The following is a 16279-nucleotide window of genomic DNA, read 5'->3' on the forward strand; positions in this document are numbered from 1 at the left end:
ATTCCCTTTCTTTCTTCATGTGAATGACAAGACCCCTCCTCTTACTGCTGATGATATGTGGGCATGGCCGTATTGATATTTATGCCATGTAGGCCCCTGGTTCTAAGCTCAGAAACCATTTCATTCTTCATGCTGAGCCCTTTCGGGGTTGCTCTCTGGTCCATGGGACTAACTGCAAAGATGAGTGATGGGGGGCCATTCAACTCCACCATCACAAAGGAAGTTTGTACACTGGGATGAAATACAACTACCTGCTCAGATTACCTTTTCTTACATACTGTAATGGTTATTGCTATTACAATTTGGAAGATTTAAAAAACATTCAGAAAACAAACCTGAGAGTGATTGATTTTGCTGCCCCTAAGACACCGAGTTAGGAATTGAAAGCAGACCGTTGTGATTTATATCCGCTCGACCCCAAGGAAGGACATCTGTTGGATCATTTTAAAGGGATTTTTGGCAACTTCAGGAGTGTGACGTGGGCTGTCTGCATTCCCCGGGGCTCTGCAATTGAGTAGAAGAGGCCAGGCCTGTGGTTGCTGTTCAAACGGATTTAACAGGAAAATTCGTTGCATCTAGCCAGATCTTTTGGGTCAATATTACTCTTTTTCTTAAATCTTTAATTTGCAAATTGTTCATTGCAAAAGTTAAGTAAAAACATCCCCTCCCCAACCCCACACCATACCAGTGGTGACCACTGATAACTCATCCCAGGCTAAGGGAGGGTGGGCTACCTTGAACTCAGTACCACTAAGACTGCACCCAGTGGGGGAAGACAATTACCGCCCCACCGAAAAAAAATCAAACCAAGGTGTTGTTACTAGAAGGAAGGAAGCGCGGATGCCAGGCAGCCCAGAGCCAAAAAATGTCCACCATATGCAGAAGTCAAAGCTCAGTAGAAAGAGTCAAGCCAACCTCTACATTTTGACATAGAGTGGGAATACACATTGGTAATCTTCCTAATTTCCCAAGGAATATTTATAATCAAAACTCACATGTACATCTAGTAATCTTTGATGATACTTAACATTTTCTTACATGAATCCAAGGGGAGAAAGGAAGTGAGTGCCTGACAGAATTGAGGAGGGGGAAGGGGGAGCATTGTTGGAAGAGAACAGGAAACCCAGACACTCACATCAACATTATGACTAGAAATTCTCCTGGATCCCTGGCCCCATCATGGCTGCCATCATGGCTGCACTAGGATATGCCATATTAAACCTCATAGGTGACAGGACCTGTTCGGGGTGCTAAGGACACAGAGACAATTTTTGCCAACACTCCCCTGCCTCCGAGGCCCTCTAACTGGGGAGAGGGGAGCATGGGAGAGGGAAGGTGGGTAACCACTGCACAAATAACCATAGTCCCAGAGTGCTAAGTGCTTTCGTAGAGGAAGGTACAAAGCGCTCTGAGAGCAGAGAATAAGGAGTGATGAATTATTCCCGGGGAGGAGAAGTTTTCCAAACTGAGGGGTGGAGGAAGGCTGGAGGTCCAGAGGTCAAGAGTGGCACTGACCTTGCCTAAAGCATGAGCGTAAGTGTGCTGGGGGAATGGTGAGGCTCTGAGCACCCCTGCCTTCTCTCCTCCTGTTTTTATCCTCCCACCCCTGGTAGTTCAATTATTTTGTTACAAAATCTGAATTCTCAAAGAACTACTCTAAACTTCTGTGATGGAAAAAGTAGAAGGACAGATTCCCATATTCAGCTGATTTGAGTAAACCCCTAACGACCATGCTTTCGTTTTTCCATCTTGTCTCTATAGAGTTGGGGAAAGATTTAGAAGGCGATCTGCCTGTAAGTCCATCCATCAAGTGGCTTTGGTGGCATGCAAAATGGCATTTCTTTATTAAAATCCCCACACACTATACAGTAACATATTGCGACAGGCTGTCTTATACCAATTTCCCATCTCCCCGGGGAAGAGAAACATCCTGTAAGGAGGTCATTTTGAGATGGTCCCAGAGTGTGACTCACTGGAGGGAAATGCCAAAAGCTTTGGGGCAAAAATAAACAAAAGTGAAAAAAATACATCAATTCTATCCAAAAAAAAAAAGACTGGGAGTGGTGTTGCACTGGAAAATTGAAGCTGATCTTGAGCACGACTGAGGGAATACTGGAGACGGATTTTGTTTAGTAAATTAGGTAGTTTGTTCAGGGTGAAATTTCACCAGCATATACTTTCCTGGGTAGGGCTGTGAGGGACAGAGGGAAAGGGATCTCTAATAAGACACAGCTCCCTCAAATGGGCACCTTCTACCCCTGAAAAATCTTAACATTTGTTAGCCTAGAACCTAAGAGGTTCTAAGAATATTTAAGAGTTCTAGTTTCTTATGCACTGAGAGATGTAATTCTCTTTTGGCCTCTTAAGTAAACCAAACTCCATGTAGCTTTGCTTCTAGATCATATTCTTCCCTTGCTGAGTGGTCAGAGAGTAAAAAAGATGCACCAGCCCAGGGAGCATGTGATTTTGAACCCCAATTCCAAATTTTCTGGGATTTTCAACTCTTTCGTGGAATTTTTTCTCCCTGGGCTTAAGTAGAGTAAAAGGAGTTGTTAGTCACATATTCAATTTGGAAACGTTGTTAGTCACATATTCAATTTGGAAACATTACAAAGACAAGAAAAAGAATTCAATAAACTTGAGTTATTAGAATACACCCAGTTATTAAAACTGGAATTGGGTGGTTTAAAAACACTACTGCCAATCATTAGAGAAATGTAAGTTAAAACCACAATGAGGTACCACCTCACACCAGTCAGAATGGCCATCATCAAAAAATCTAGAAACAATAAATGCTGGAGAGGGTGTGGAGAAAAGGGAACCCTCCTGCACTGTTGGTGGGAATGTAAATTGATACAGCCACTATGGAGAACAGTATGGAGTTTCCTTAAAAAACTAAAAATAGAACTACCATATGACCCAGCAATCCCACTACTGGGCATATACCCTGAGAAAACCATAATTCAAAAAGAGACATGTACCACAGTGTTCATTGCAGCACTACTTACAATAGGCAGGACATGGAAGCAACCTAAGTGTCCATTGACAGACGAATGGATAAAGAAGATGTGGCACATATATACAATGGAATATTACTCAGCCATAAAAAGGAATGAAATTGAGTTATTTGCAGTGAGGTGGATGGACCTAGAGTCTGTCATACAGAGTGAAGTAAGTCAGAAAGAGAAAAACAAATACCATATGCTAACGCACATATATGGAATCTAAAAAAACGGTACTGATGAACCTAGTGGCAGGGCAGGAATAAAGACGCAGATGTAGAGAATGGACTTGAGGACACAGCGGGGGAAGGGGAAGCTGGGACGAACGAAGTGAGAGAGTAGCATTGACATCTATACACTACCTAATGTAAAATAGATAGCTAGTGGGAAGCGGCTGCATAGCACAGGGAGATCAGCTCGGTGCTTTGTGACCACCTAGAGCGGTGGGATAGGGAGGGTGGGAGGGAGGCTCAAGAGGGAGGGGATATGGGGATATATGTATACATATAGCTGATTCACTTTGTTGTACAGCAGAAACGAACACAACATTGTAAAGAATTTATACTCCAATAAAGATATTAAAGAAATAAAAAAATAAAAACACTAGTGCCAACAATTCCCAAGGAATTATCTTTTGGTGAATACTGGTAAGGCTAAGAATGCAGAGAGATTCCTCTTATTATTTCCTGCTTCTCACTCCACACAAATCCCTAAATTCCCAACAGAGGTACCATCAAATAAAAGACAAGAGATCAGATCTAGAGAGATAGGGGAGGCATGCTTGGAAAAGACCAAAAGGAGGTAAATAGGGATGGGTCCTGAACCACCAGGGCAGCATGTGGTGCCCTCCTCAGAGACTGAGATGGATTTTAGGATCCCCCTTTCTCCCCTGCGGCCCTTGTAGATGCAACAGCGGCCTGGAAGGCCCAAGTACCACTGGTCTTCATGATAAGCTCTTTCTCCCCTCTGCCCAAAGCCACCGAGTAAAGAAAACAACTTGGCATTAGGAGTGGAGGGCACGTGATGATGGGCTTCCCTGGGGACAGATGTTCAACACTGGGAAAGATAGCAGAGGAGTTGGGAATGTTGGCAATGAATAGTTGCTACTTTTCCATGTTTATGATGTTGAAGGATTCTGGCATCTTAATAAATTCCCAAAAAACAAATTCCTAATGAAAGGCATAACAATATGTAAAGAAGAGAGAACTGTCTAACAGAAAGCAGAGACAGTGATAAAACTAATATATGCCTCAAAATGGATATACAATGTCAAGGCTATTCCTTCTCACATCTTCCTGAATAGTTTTCATAAAACCACTATAAAAGGATTCTATATTTATTGGAGAGAAAACTGCATGGGTCTGCCCTGCTGTTCCTCAGGAGTTGACTGTATGTTCACCAGAGCAGTTGTTTCAAACTGTGCCTGGGCTCAAGTTCCAAATGACACACTGACTGTTCTCCTTACTTTCAGCAAGTGGCCTTGCCTCCTACTCTACTGAGACGATCAAAAGGATCCGACACTGGATCCCTGTTTTCCTCCTTCACCCCAGCATGCTGCTGCAACATCATTGCCCATATTCCCTTTCTACCATGGCAAAGTCATGACCTCTCTTCAGAGCCTCTCACCCACAGCTCCAACTTTCCGGATGGAAACTCAGATTTAACATGTCCAGACTGGTCCTCTTTCCCCCCAAACCAGAAGCTCCTCTTAGTTTTTCTTTGTCTGCTGAGAACACGCCCATTCTTGCAATCACCATCCGTCTCTTGCCTTTCTCTCCGATTCAACCAGTGGTCAAATCCTGTTTACTCTACTTCAGCAATGTCTTTTGCATCTCTGTTCTCCTTTTCCTTCCTGTTTCTAGACTATTGCACAGCCTACTGAAAGTTCTCTCTTCTTCTAGCCTTACCATCACCAGCCCCAACCATTAATCCATCCTAGACAGTGTTGCTATTTCATTTCCAAAGGTACAACTCTAATCTATCTACTTGCTCTCTGACCCAATGGCTGCCAAGTACTTTCAAGGTAATATCAAAACACCCTGACTTGGGGACTTCCCTGGTGGCACCGTGGTTAAGAATCCGCCTGCCAATGCAGGGGACACGGGTTCGAGCCCTGGTCCAGGGGAAGATCCCACATGCCGCGGAGCAATGAAGCCCGTGCGCCACAACTACTGAGCCTGCGCTCTAGAGCCCATGAGCCACAACTACTGAGCCCGCGTGCCACAACTACTGAAGCCTGTGTGCCTAGAGCCCGTGCTCCATAACGAGAAGCCACTGCAATAAGAAGCCCGCGCACAGCAACGAAGACCCAACCCAGCCAAAAATAAAATTAAAAAAAATAAAAAAATAAAAAAACCCTGACTTTGAAGGCCTGTCACAACCTGACCCCACCAACTTTGGGAGGGTGGCTTCTTTTCCCACTGCTCAAATACAACCATTCAGATGAGGTTATTTGCCCTCACCTATATGCCTATTTTCTCTTTGCTCATGCCTCTCTATCCGTCACATTCTCTGAAATGAAATACTCCCATCCCTTCAAGACTCACTCAAAAGTGCAAGATGCCTTAAGCATTCCTCCCGCCTTGGTTTCTCTCTTCCCACTCATCCCCAAAGAATCACTTTCTTCTCTGCATTATCTGTTGCACTCCTGTAACACACATTTCTGTCTTGTGTCAGAGTTGTCTGAAGTTCTTCTTTTTCGTTCCCCATTTGAGCAGGTAGCAGACTCCACGACCCTTGCTTCAGGGAGGTAAGGGGCAGGATGAGAAGGAGACGATTCTGGCTTTTGCTTTCTAAAAGCCAGAGGCCCAAGGGGAGGATAGAGTTTGAGGAAAGGTTAGTGGCTTGGAAAAACGGGAGAAACACCAGACTAAAAGGACCTTCTCCCGATTGGGGGTAGAAGCAAGCGCTGCAGGTTCTGCTTCCTGGCAGGGGCAAGACCCCGAGAGGAAGAGCTTCTGGGTGAAATATCTGGGGAGTGGGGCCGTGGGCAATGACGTTCTCAGTCTTGCCCAGAAGCAGCAGACTGCCACCAGGTGTGAAGGGACCATGGGGACAGACACAGTGTGATGGGCTGATTAGCAGAGGACCTTCTCCAAAGCCCTTGTCACTGCATAAGACTCTTGACACCTTAACACAACTCCACCCACAAACTCTGGGGATGGGTGGGGGGGGAAGGGAGCAGAGCAATGACTAAGATGAAACTTCCCACCGGCCCAGCAGCGTAGGGGTGCAGAATTTTAAAATTATTGTAAAAAACAGAGATACCATCTTTCTTATCACCTGAATTTGTGGATTGATATTCATTCCTGATATGTTTAAATACACCTATCGCAACTTTTCCCTTGAGGAAGAGAACTTCAATTCAACAATATTTATTGAGTGCCCACTATGTGACAGGCACTGTTCTAGCAATGAACAAGCCTGAAGACCCCTCCTCCAAGGCATTACATTCTGGTGGCAGGTTAGTGTTCAAGTGCACACATACCTACAGAGATACATTTTGACAAACGCCATGAAGAAAATCAAAGCACGATGGGGAATCCGACGTGGTGGGAGGTGAGGGCATGATCACATCGGGTGGTCCGGAAAGCCCTCCTGATGGGCTGACATCTGAGCTGGGTCTGAAGGAAGAGCAGGAGGGAGCCTCGCCCATACCTGAGAGAGTATACTACCAACACTGCAGGACCAGCCGGGAGTCCTGGGCCTGTGAAGGGAATAAAAGCTCAGGATCTCATCCTGGAGGAGGGGCCGGTGCTGTCAGAATCACGGAGGCGGTAGTTCAAGGTAAAGCCCTGGAACGTGCTCAGCTTTGCTCCCTGCGCCAGGTGCCACGCACAGTGTGTGCTCAGGAAGTATTTAACTGAAGGGGGCGGGGGGGTGGTCCAAGCATCAAGCACCGCTATTTATGCCACGTTGAGAAGTAATAGATAACACATAAAAATACGAATAAATATAGGACCTAAAAACCTAAATAAATATAGGACCTAAAAACGATCCATAAGCTCGTAGCCCAGATATAACGAACTTTAAACTTTTAATACTAGTCCTTCTGGTCATTTATTATTTGTAGATCCTATTTTTGTTTGCATTTGAGACAACAGTATGTCCTGTTGTCTTCACTTAATCCTACTGCGATTTTTAATATCACCCACTAACTCACTGAAGATACTTAAGTGATACTTAAGTGTATCTCTAACTGGTTTCAGCAGCTTGGACAAAGTGGTCACAAAGCGACTGATTCTTTCTTAAGGGCCACAGGAGGTGCTCAGAAGCCAGTGAATTTTATGAGGAGGGGGATCTACGAGCCACCAAACCTGTAGACTGAGACAGAGTGACAGCATGGATCTCCTGGCTGCAGGATGCCCGCTGCTCTCTAATGCAGGGAATGCCCAGGCTTCCCTGCGCACAGGGTGTGGATCATTAGCAAGATGGTACCTGTGAATTCTGCCCCCGTCCCTCTGGTCTTGAGGCATTGGCACATTTCCTAGAGAGTCATTTTGTTCTTCCTGGGTCTCTGTTTTACCTCTAGTAACTGCTCCCACCTGTTCCTAATGCTCTCTCAGGATAAATGATTCAGCTCAATTCAGTGTCTACAACTTGTGGCTTCCTAAAAGAGCCAGACCATTTTGTAACACAAGGAAACATAGCTCAAACCAAGTCAAAACATCTAAGAGAAAATGTATTTATCTTCAATGCCCAGGATTATAAACTCTTCAGCTATTTAAATAAACATGTGCGTGGGTTTAAAAAAAAATCAGAAAGGACTTAACAGAAATCAAGCCTAAGCTCTTCTCTGATGCAGCCTCCTATCCTTCCATCTGCTTTTGGGACAGCTCTTTCTGGAAGAACTGTAGGACCTGTGCTGAGGTGTCCTTTTAGCCCCCAGAGAAATATAATGGGTGTGTTCATGGCCCAAAAGGAAGACACCATTAAGTGTGTGTAGAGTAAATGCAGATTTTTACAGGTGAATCAACATTGTTGGTTTGGGGCTGGTTGCTGAAGCCACTTTTTTGCCCATGAGCAACAAATTAATTTATTCAAGACTTGCATTACTAAAAGGAAAACAAAACTAAGGCAGGACAAAATTAACGGGAAATTTAAGAAAAGAAAATCACAACCACCAACAAACAACCCTTAGTTTGGCTGAGATGATTAGAGCCAGATGGAGGGGGGAGCCCAGGTGACCAGATGGTTGGGACGTGTCTAAGGACAGAAGCGGCTGTGCATCAGCCAGCACAGTCCCAAACCTTCAAATCACTTGCAGTAGCAGAGAAGTATTTCCTTCCTTCCTCTTTCTCTTCCTCTTTCCTTTTTCAGCAATGGGGACGTTCAAAGTTGGAGCTCTTTCAAATGAGAAGGCACAGTGGGATGCAGCTGGGTACCAAAACTGAGGAGCGGGGTGGGTGGAATAGAGCAAAGCAGCTAGGACTTTAGTCATGATCACTCTCCCAAAATTCTGGATTTCAAAATAAGCACTCCCTTCTCAGAGATAATAAAAGGTACATTTGGCTGCTCTAAGGCTGTCCTACAATCAATTCCTGGTGGGTTGTTAGACATTTTGAGCTTAACCAGACCTGCACAGATCCTCCATCTAATTCTATCATGTGGCTTCTAATGCCTTCGTATGTAGCCTCTGGCAACAAAGCCATTTTCCAATTGCTAATATCCTCTCCCTTCAGCACTCATCCTGCCAGAATCATTTACAGCTCCATGTCTGAATCTCCCCAGAAAAGAGACTTTTTTCTCTTCGGCGAGATGGTATCCGGAAAACAACCCTTTGCACAGGACAAATGAATATAAGAGTTCTGTTCATTACAATTAGCACAACAGTGAAGAAATTCAGGGACCTCGGTGCTACATGAAGGAAAAGAATGTCGCAGAAGTTGTTTACGTAGTATTTTAAAATTTATGATTCTTATCACATTTGCGATTTCACCCATTTAGTGAAGAACACTAGTTTGTTCATCGTTATCAACGCTTTGTTAATGTTTCAATTCACTCCAGAAGCCCTTACGAGAAGCTTGCATGAGCTCTATAAAGACAGGGACTTTGGTCTCCTGTGTTCAACCCCGTACTCATACAGCTTCTAACAGAGTAGCTGGCACTTCACAAGTGTTCATTAATATTTACTGTTGAATGAACCGAGGTATTTTCTAATGGGAAACTGAAAGTCTGGCCATCGTTTGACTTGTGGTGTTTCGTGTGAAACAGAAGTGTTTATCTATCTTGGGGTTAAGAAGGGAAATTCTAGTTTCACTCTTAGGAAGCAACAAGGCTCTTAAAATAGATTTTTATCTAGCTTACTTTAAAATTGCGATCTACCACTAGGTATTTAGAAAGTCAACCCTTTCTTCCATTACAAATAAAAATTCCATCTTCTGTCATAGCAGTACTCCTTTGTCAGCTACAAGCTAAGCCCTGTCTGGAATAACAACATATTGCACACCCTATGTTATGCCTAACAAGAGGATTCTAGGCGCGGGTAGAAGGGACAGACTTCAAATTACATATGCCAAGATGACATTTTCTCAATTCTCTTCATCTTTAGGGAAACAAAACAAAAGTAGAATGTACAGTCCCAAAATACTCCATGTTGTTTTATTTTTAATCATTCTTAGCTATTTGATGGAGCTGTTGAGGACTTGAGAAAATACAAACTTTCCACCTCTTCTTTTCACTGTTAGAAGAAAGCTGATTTAATAGAACTCTAACAACTGTTGGCCAAATCCCAGATGAAGCTGTGCAGTGATTCTGAAGTGACTCTTTAAAAGTCTCTCTTATTTATAATGAAATTATAAACTAAAATCTAGACTGCTGTAGAATCTTTTGCCAGAAAGAAAAATCTGTTCCAAATGTGCTGACAGCTAAAGAGAAAACCAGTGGTGCTCCTGACAGGAAAACTGGGCTGGGATGAAAGACGCAGAACTGAATCCTTTGACTGAAATTCAGATGGAGATCTAAGAGTTTTCTGGGTTTTCTTTGAACCTGAGCATAGGGAATACATACCAGCAAGAGGTAAAACCAATTCGTGTTGATGTCAGACCTGGTACTTCTAATAGCACCTTCCTCTGCTTCACAACTTGCATGTGGAATTCCCATGAAAAGAAAAGCACGTGCATTAAGAGATCTCCAATGGGCCGTTGAGGATTTGCGGATGGAATTTCCATGTTCCTCCTGTTTTGATAGTTTTAAAACCAATTACCATGAAATGTGGATGTGATCCAGTTGTGGACTTAGCCTGTGGATGTGGCTATCGAGAAAATGAGCATATCAATGGACCATTTATCTTGGATAACTGCTGTTTAATCTACTAAATGTTCAGTATAAACTACTTTGTTAACTGTAGTAGAAGTGATCATAAATCATTGTTATGTGTGATTATTACTGAAATATAAAAAATTAAAAATTTTCCTTTTCATGCATGCCTTCTCATTTTTTTGGACTATTTGGAAATATAATTAATGCATATCTTCTCAGATTCAGCCTCATAAACAGGAAATGTGATTTAACAGCATTTAAGCTTCTGAGAGTTAAATGGACTTGGCTATTTATTTCTCACTGCATTAGCTGGGTTATTAGAAATGTATTTTGTTAATTTGACTGACAATGAGGTTGACAGTGTAACAGCATTACCACCAAAAGCAGCTTTGATTTTTGCCTTTAATTAGAATTTTCATATCATAGCAGCTTGGATTTGCCAGGGATTCTTGCTTTAAAGGGATTATGTTGAAGATTATAAAAGTAGAACCCTCGTGGAAAAAGCCTGGATATTCATCTTAGGAACTGCAGCCCCACATCCCTATTGGCCAAGTTGCTTGTGAATGTTTGAAGATTCCTGTCACACTATAAGTTGCTGTGAAAGTGTAGAGCAGCTAAAGAAAAATCCTCCCAAGGAAAAGGCTGATTGGGAGTTGGCATGGTAACTGTAAACAGGACCCAACCTTTCCCATTTTAGAAAATTCAAATAAATCTAAGAGCTGCAAGTAGAATGCCAGAATGATCTGAATACCTAAAAGATGAGAAGATAGCAAAAGTGCTGTTTAATTAAAGAAGATACAATCAGAAGACAGAGTAGAAGGATGGTGTTAGCAAAGAGCTAAAGAGGCCTTCATTCTTTAGTCTAGCGGAAGCAGAATATCAGATGGCTGAGATGGGGACTGAGGCAGCCTCGCGGGGACGAGGGCATTGTGCTGGGCTGGGCAGCCTTCCAGCCCTGAGGTGGACCAAGGGGACAGGCCACACAGGCGGAATTAGAGCACTGCCCACAAATCAATTAAAATATTTTATAATTAAGGGAAAATGGTTTCTAAGGAGCACTGCCTCCATGAAAGGGATTTGGAGTAAGACCAATAATAAAATTAACTGGACCTTGATTTGAGCCACTACGCTATGTGGCAGTGTTAGCTGCGTCATCAGCTTTTTTCTCAAAAGAAAACCTGAGCCCCATTCGCATGAAGGCATGTAGGGCTCTTCCCAGACTGCCAATCAGATGACACATTCAGATGACATTAATCATAAGGGAAGAGGCACTACTAAAACTTCTCCCCACACATTAACATATTCAAAAGGTGATATAAGATCCAGCCTCAAGGTGCTTGAAATTCGTTTGGAAGAGATAAGACTAGGATATATGCGGACAATACTTTAGAATATTTATTAAGCAATAAATAACTAGCTGCAGATGGACACTCTCTAGATTCTAGAGTCTAGTTGAATCTCATTATAGCCATTTAGATCCCTGCATAAGAACTTTAGCAGGTATCGTTCCAGATTGAGGGAGAGACAAACAATTGCCAAATATATGCCTTGATGATACTTTCCTAAAATGGAAATGTCTTTATTGCCCTTACTGATTAAGAAAGAAGATTGAGAACAACTTAAGTATCCATTATCTGGGTCTTCTTATATAAATATGACGCATTTCTTTTTTCTTTTTTTAAACTAGAGAATGAGGAAGCTGACTTTGTTCTGATACAGAAAGATCTCTGTAGCACTCGGTGTCCAAACAGGAGAGTAGAAACCGCTGTATATATTTCAAGCAGGGAAGGTTGCAGTGTAGGGAACTGGTTAAAAACTGCTGGAAGGGCTAGGAGCAGACAAAGAAGGCAGCTGTAACCTAAAGAATGGGAAGCTGCCACCATCCCTTGGCTGGATCCGAGGAGTGGCTATTTACTGCCAATGTTGCTGAAACCACCCCCAGGCTTGTGGAGCTTGTAGCACAAGCAGTCAAGCCCAGCTGCACATCCTTGCTGCTGCCAGTAGAAATGATTAATCTCTTTCTCGCACACTGGGACCTACTACCTATGCCGCCCATTGGAAGAACCTAACATGAAATTGGCCAGATGAGTGAGTCTGGAAAAGGGGATGGAGAGTATCTAGAAGGATGAATTCGGACCTAACAGCCAAGAGACACAATCTGGTATATCCATTCTTTTGCTACTCAGATCCACACATTCCATTGTATCCATCCAACGTCATACTTCCACGTCATATAAAAGAATGTAGGCTCACTCTGTCCCCAAAAGGGGGGTAACACAGAGTGGCGCCACTATAAGCAGGCAGCCTCAGCCACTGTATTGAGCTCTGGGTGATGTCAGTTCTTCTCTTTTAGTCACCATAGCACCTTGGATATTCCTTAACCTAAAGACTAAATTGTAAATTTAACCACCAGCGACACTCAGTGTTATGCTTAACAAGCAAAGAAGAAAATGCAGAGTTGCAATAGTTCTTGTTTTGGTAACTGGTAGCAAAACTAGTTGATTGATAATGATAACAGTTGAATAATAATTGTTAATGAGCTTCTTCCAGTGTCTATCCCATGTTCCATTTGCCTTTAACCAACACTTCAGTTGTTTGGGGTTCCTTCCTGGCAAGATGATTTAAACCTTCCTTTCTAAGGAGTGTGACTATTCCAGTAACGTTTTTTTCCATAATGGAAAGAGTTCAATGTAATAAACTTGCTACGAGGTGGCTGGCTGGTCCCCCTGGGGAATGATGCCGCATCAGGGCTCAGCATTAGTCTCTGCTGTCAGCAGCTTAGGCATCCAGCAGTGACAATAGCCAGAGCAGCCTTGCTGAGGGGAAGTCCATATTGTTGAGCCCACACGTGACTTGGATTCCTGCCACAATGGCCACATCCTACGTGAGCCTACTGAGCAAGCCTCAGGGTGGCTGGGAAAGGGGCTGCCTGACATCCACAAAATGGGCATCCCGTCCAATTGGTTACTGAGAGCCTCATCCCAGATGCCCTACGGTGAGCATTCACATATGAGGGTGCCCATATTTAGAGGTTCATCTGCAAACGCCTTCCTCAGACTCCTGTGCCACCAATATACCAAAACACTAGTCACCCACGAATTGGCATATACCCCTACTCTGGCCATCTCTCCATCCAGACAAAGTGGACAACTGCTCAGGGTTCAGCCTTGAGAGAACTTCTCTTACCCCATTCCTGCTTTGGGCTGTAATGCTTCTACAGTCCACATCTATCTGATGCCTTCAAATTGTAAGGAACCATCCTGTGAACCTGGTCCAAACAGTTTCTTCCTCCACCATCTGTCAATCCCAAAAGGACAAAGGTGTGGGTTGAGGGAGACTTACAGCGCAGCAAGAGGAGGGGCTATGGGAGTAGGAGCTGCCTGCTCACGGAGCTCACCTGCACATTCAGGACGTGCTCAACTCCAGTCTGGTGTACACTACCTACACTGGACGACAATTGCTGCTGTGTACGTCAACCGTATGGCTCGGTGGATCAGTGTATTGCTGCACAACAAATTATCCCCAAACTTAGCAACAAGCATTCATTATCTCTCATGGTTTCTGAGAGTCAGGAATCGAGGAATAGCTTAGTTAGAAAGATCTGGCTCGGGGTCTCTCACGAGGTTGCAGTTAAGTGTCAGCCAGTGCTTTACTCACCTTGAGGCTTACCTAGACATGCTGTAGGCCAGGGATTCTCAAGTGAGGGCAGTTTTGCTCCCCCAAGGATATCTGGCGATGTCTGTAGAGATTTCTGGATGTCACAACCGGGGGTAGAGGCCAGGGATGCTGCTAAACAACATCTTACAATTCGCAAATAGCCTCCCACATCGAAGAATTCTTTGTCCCCCAAATGTCAACACTGCTGATGTTGAGAAATGCTGCTAGGGAGGCTTTTTATGCGCTGGTCCCCACACAAAACTTGGCAGCTTTGTGGATTACTCAAATGTTGCTTTGAACAATACTCAGAAAGAACCTATGTTATCTCAAAAATCAAGAGACAGAGAACACTGTAGCTCTTTCTCAGTGGTAGGTGGTACAAAGTATAGCAATTTGCCCTTCAATTTGGAGAGGAAATGCCAACATTTCTCAGACCACTGGACCCCTTAGAAACTTCACTGAGGTAGTAGGCCTTTGACTTTTCTTGGAGTTTCTCTCCCACCCTCTGGCATACATATGTCTTATTAAGGCATCTAGAGTATGTGCTGCTTCCTGCTCACCATGTCAATAATGTAATATATTAGCATGGTGTTCTGGGGAATATCAAGATGATCAAGGCCCCTGCAGACAAGATCTTGTCAGACAGCGGAAGAGTCACAGAGGTCTGAAGTAAGACAGGGAGGGTGTTTTGCTGATCCTGCTAATTGGGAGCAAACTCCATCTGGTGATCTTTGCTAATTTGGTATTGAGAACAAAAAAGCATCTGCCAGATCAATAGTTGCCTTCAAAGTACCAGAAGCACTGCTGTGTTATCCAGTAAAGAGCCTACATCTGGTCCGGTACCTCAATGATTCTATAAGAATCCATAGTCATTCTCCAATAACCATCTTCCTTCTGTCATGCCAAACAGATAAGTTAAATGAGGATGTGGTGGAACAACCCCTGTATTGTTCGAATATTAGATGGAAATACTAATCTCTGCAATTCTCCCAGGGATGTGGTATTGCTTTCAGTTTACTCTTAGGTAAGAAGAGGAAATTCCAGGTAGCTTCCGCGTGGTCCTGCCTACCATAATAAGGCTCATCACCCAGGTCAGGGAATCAATACAGGGGTTCTTTTAGTCGCTGAGGACACCTGTTACAGCTCTATTCAGGGATGGGAAAATAACCATAGTGGGGGTGAGTAGAGCCACTGTGAAGCAGCCACACCCCAAAGTTTCATTTATCATTTGATCACCACACGAGACCCCTACCCCCAACCCCTCTCCGTGGTCCAGAGGCATGTTGGAGCTTTACAGATTAGCATCGACTCAGAGCTAACGTCTAGAAATGTCCCAAAGGCCTGGATATTCCCCCTTCCTCACTGCAGTTACCCTAGTTAATGGCTGCAGATCTTCTGGAGAAGACTTAAAGGAAGACTTACACTAGGTACTTACAGCAATGTTACAGGGTCCCTTCTCAAGGCTTTCCAGCCTCTCCTACTCTTAAGGTCAGAGTTCTCAGACCTTAGCATGCACAGGACTCAGCTGAAGTGCCTGCTAAAACAAAGACTGCTGGACCCTCCTCCAGAGTGTTTGCATCCATAGGGCTGGGGAAGGGTCTGGAAATGTGCATTTCTAACAAATTCCCAGGTGCTGTTGCTGCTGCTACTCCTTGGACCCAGCTGCAAAATCAGTGATCCGGGCATTTCTATGTCTTTGAACTGATTCAGATCTGAGACTTGGGTGATGAGCTATGACTGTACATTGAACAACTCAGGTTTCTAGTCACCGGATCTAGAGATTTCCCAGTTACATAAATCAAGCGATTCCTAGTAGAATTCCAATCTGTTTTGGTCCTAGGGCCACCATGAACAATTAACAAACATCAAAGGTTCTTGTGTGCTGAAATACTCTGCTTGCTGCTGCAGACACTCTGCCCATTATAGTAACTGCACCCACCTTGCTGCTGGCCGTTAAGGGCTGCCACTTGGCTCTGCCCCTCCAGAAGCCTGTCACTGATGGAAATCCAGAAGTCTATTTTAATGGAGGTGTCTTCTTGCATCGGTGGGTTTCTGAAGAATCCCCACATAAGAGAGTTACCTTAAAATATCTGCCGAGTCTGGAGAAGACTGACCACAATAATATCAATCAGGAAAGATGTTTTCCATTCTTCTTAACACTCTGTCTCCCCAGATCTCCATCCTGGAGAAGCCAGAAACTGTAGTTAGCATAATAGGGTAACAAGAGTAGAAGCCCTGCTTGGGCAAAAAGAGAAAAAGCTGATCACAACCCCACCCCTACTGCAGGCTTAGAGGATGAGGTTTATCTGCAAAGCAAGGTTTTAATTATTACATGGAATTTAATTACTAAAATGAGTGGG

The 16279-nt window shown here is 43.8% G+C and overlaps 1 long non-coding RNA gene across 7 annotated transcripts in view; it reads right to left on the reverse strand.

Annotated features, from left to right (window-relative positions):
* LOC103011907 (uncharacterized) overlaps nt 1-16279 on the reverse strand; it is a 58236-nt gene that overhangs the window by 18250 nt on the left and 23707 nt on the right. For 3 of the 7 annotated variants that reach the window (XR_009008883.1, XR_003621621.2, XR_009008880.1), the window contains exons 4-8: nt 13660-16101; nt 13449-13559; nt 10011-10083; nt 6490-6708; nt 336-504 (exon numbers count right to left, since the gene is read on the reverse strand). This is a non-coding gene — a long non-coding RNA (uncharacterized LOC103011907). The remainder of the gene's footprint in view (nt 1-335; nt 505-6489; nt 6709-10010; nt 10084-13448; nt 13560-13659; nt 16102-16279) is intronic. The other 4 variants (XR_009008884.1, XR_009008882.1, XR_009008881.1 and 1 more) reach the window with 4 other exon arrangements.

This window comes from Balaenoptera acutorostrata, chromosome 7, assembly GCF_949987535.1.
Source record: "Balaenoptera acutorostrata chromosome 7, mBalAcu1.1, whole genome shotgun sequence".
Taxonomy (NCBI): domain Eukaryota; kingdom Metazoa; phylum Chordata; class Mammalia; order Artiodactyla; family Balaenopteridae; genus Balaenoptera; species Balaenoptera acutorostrata.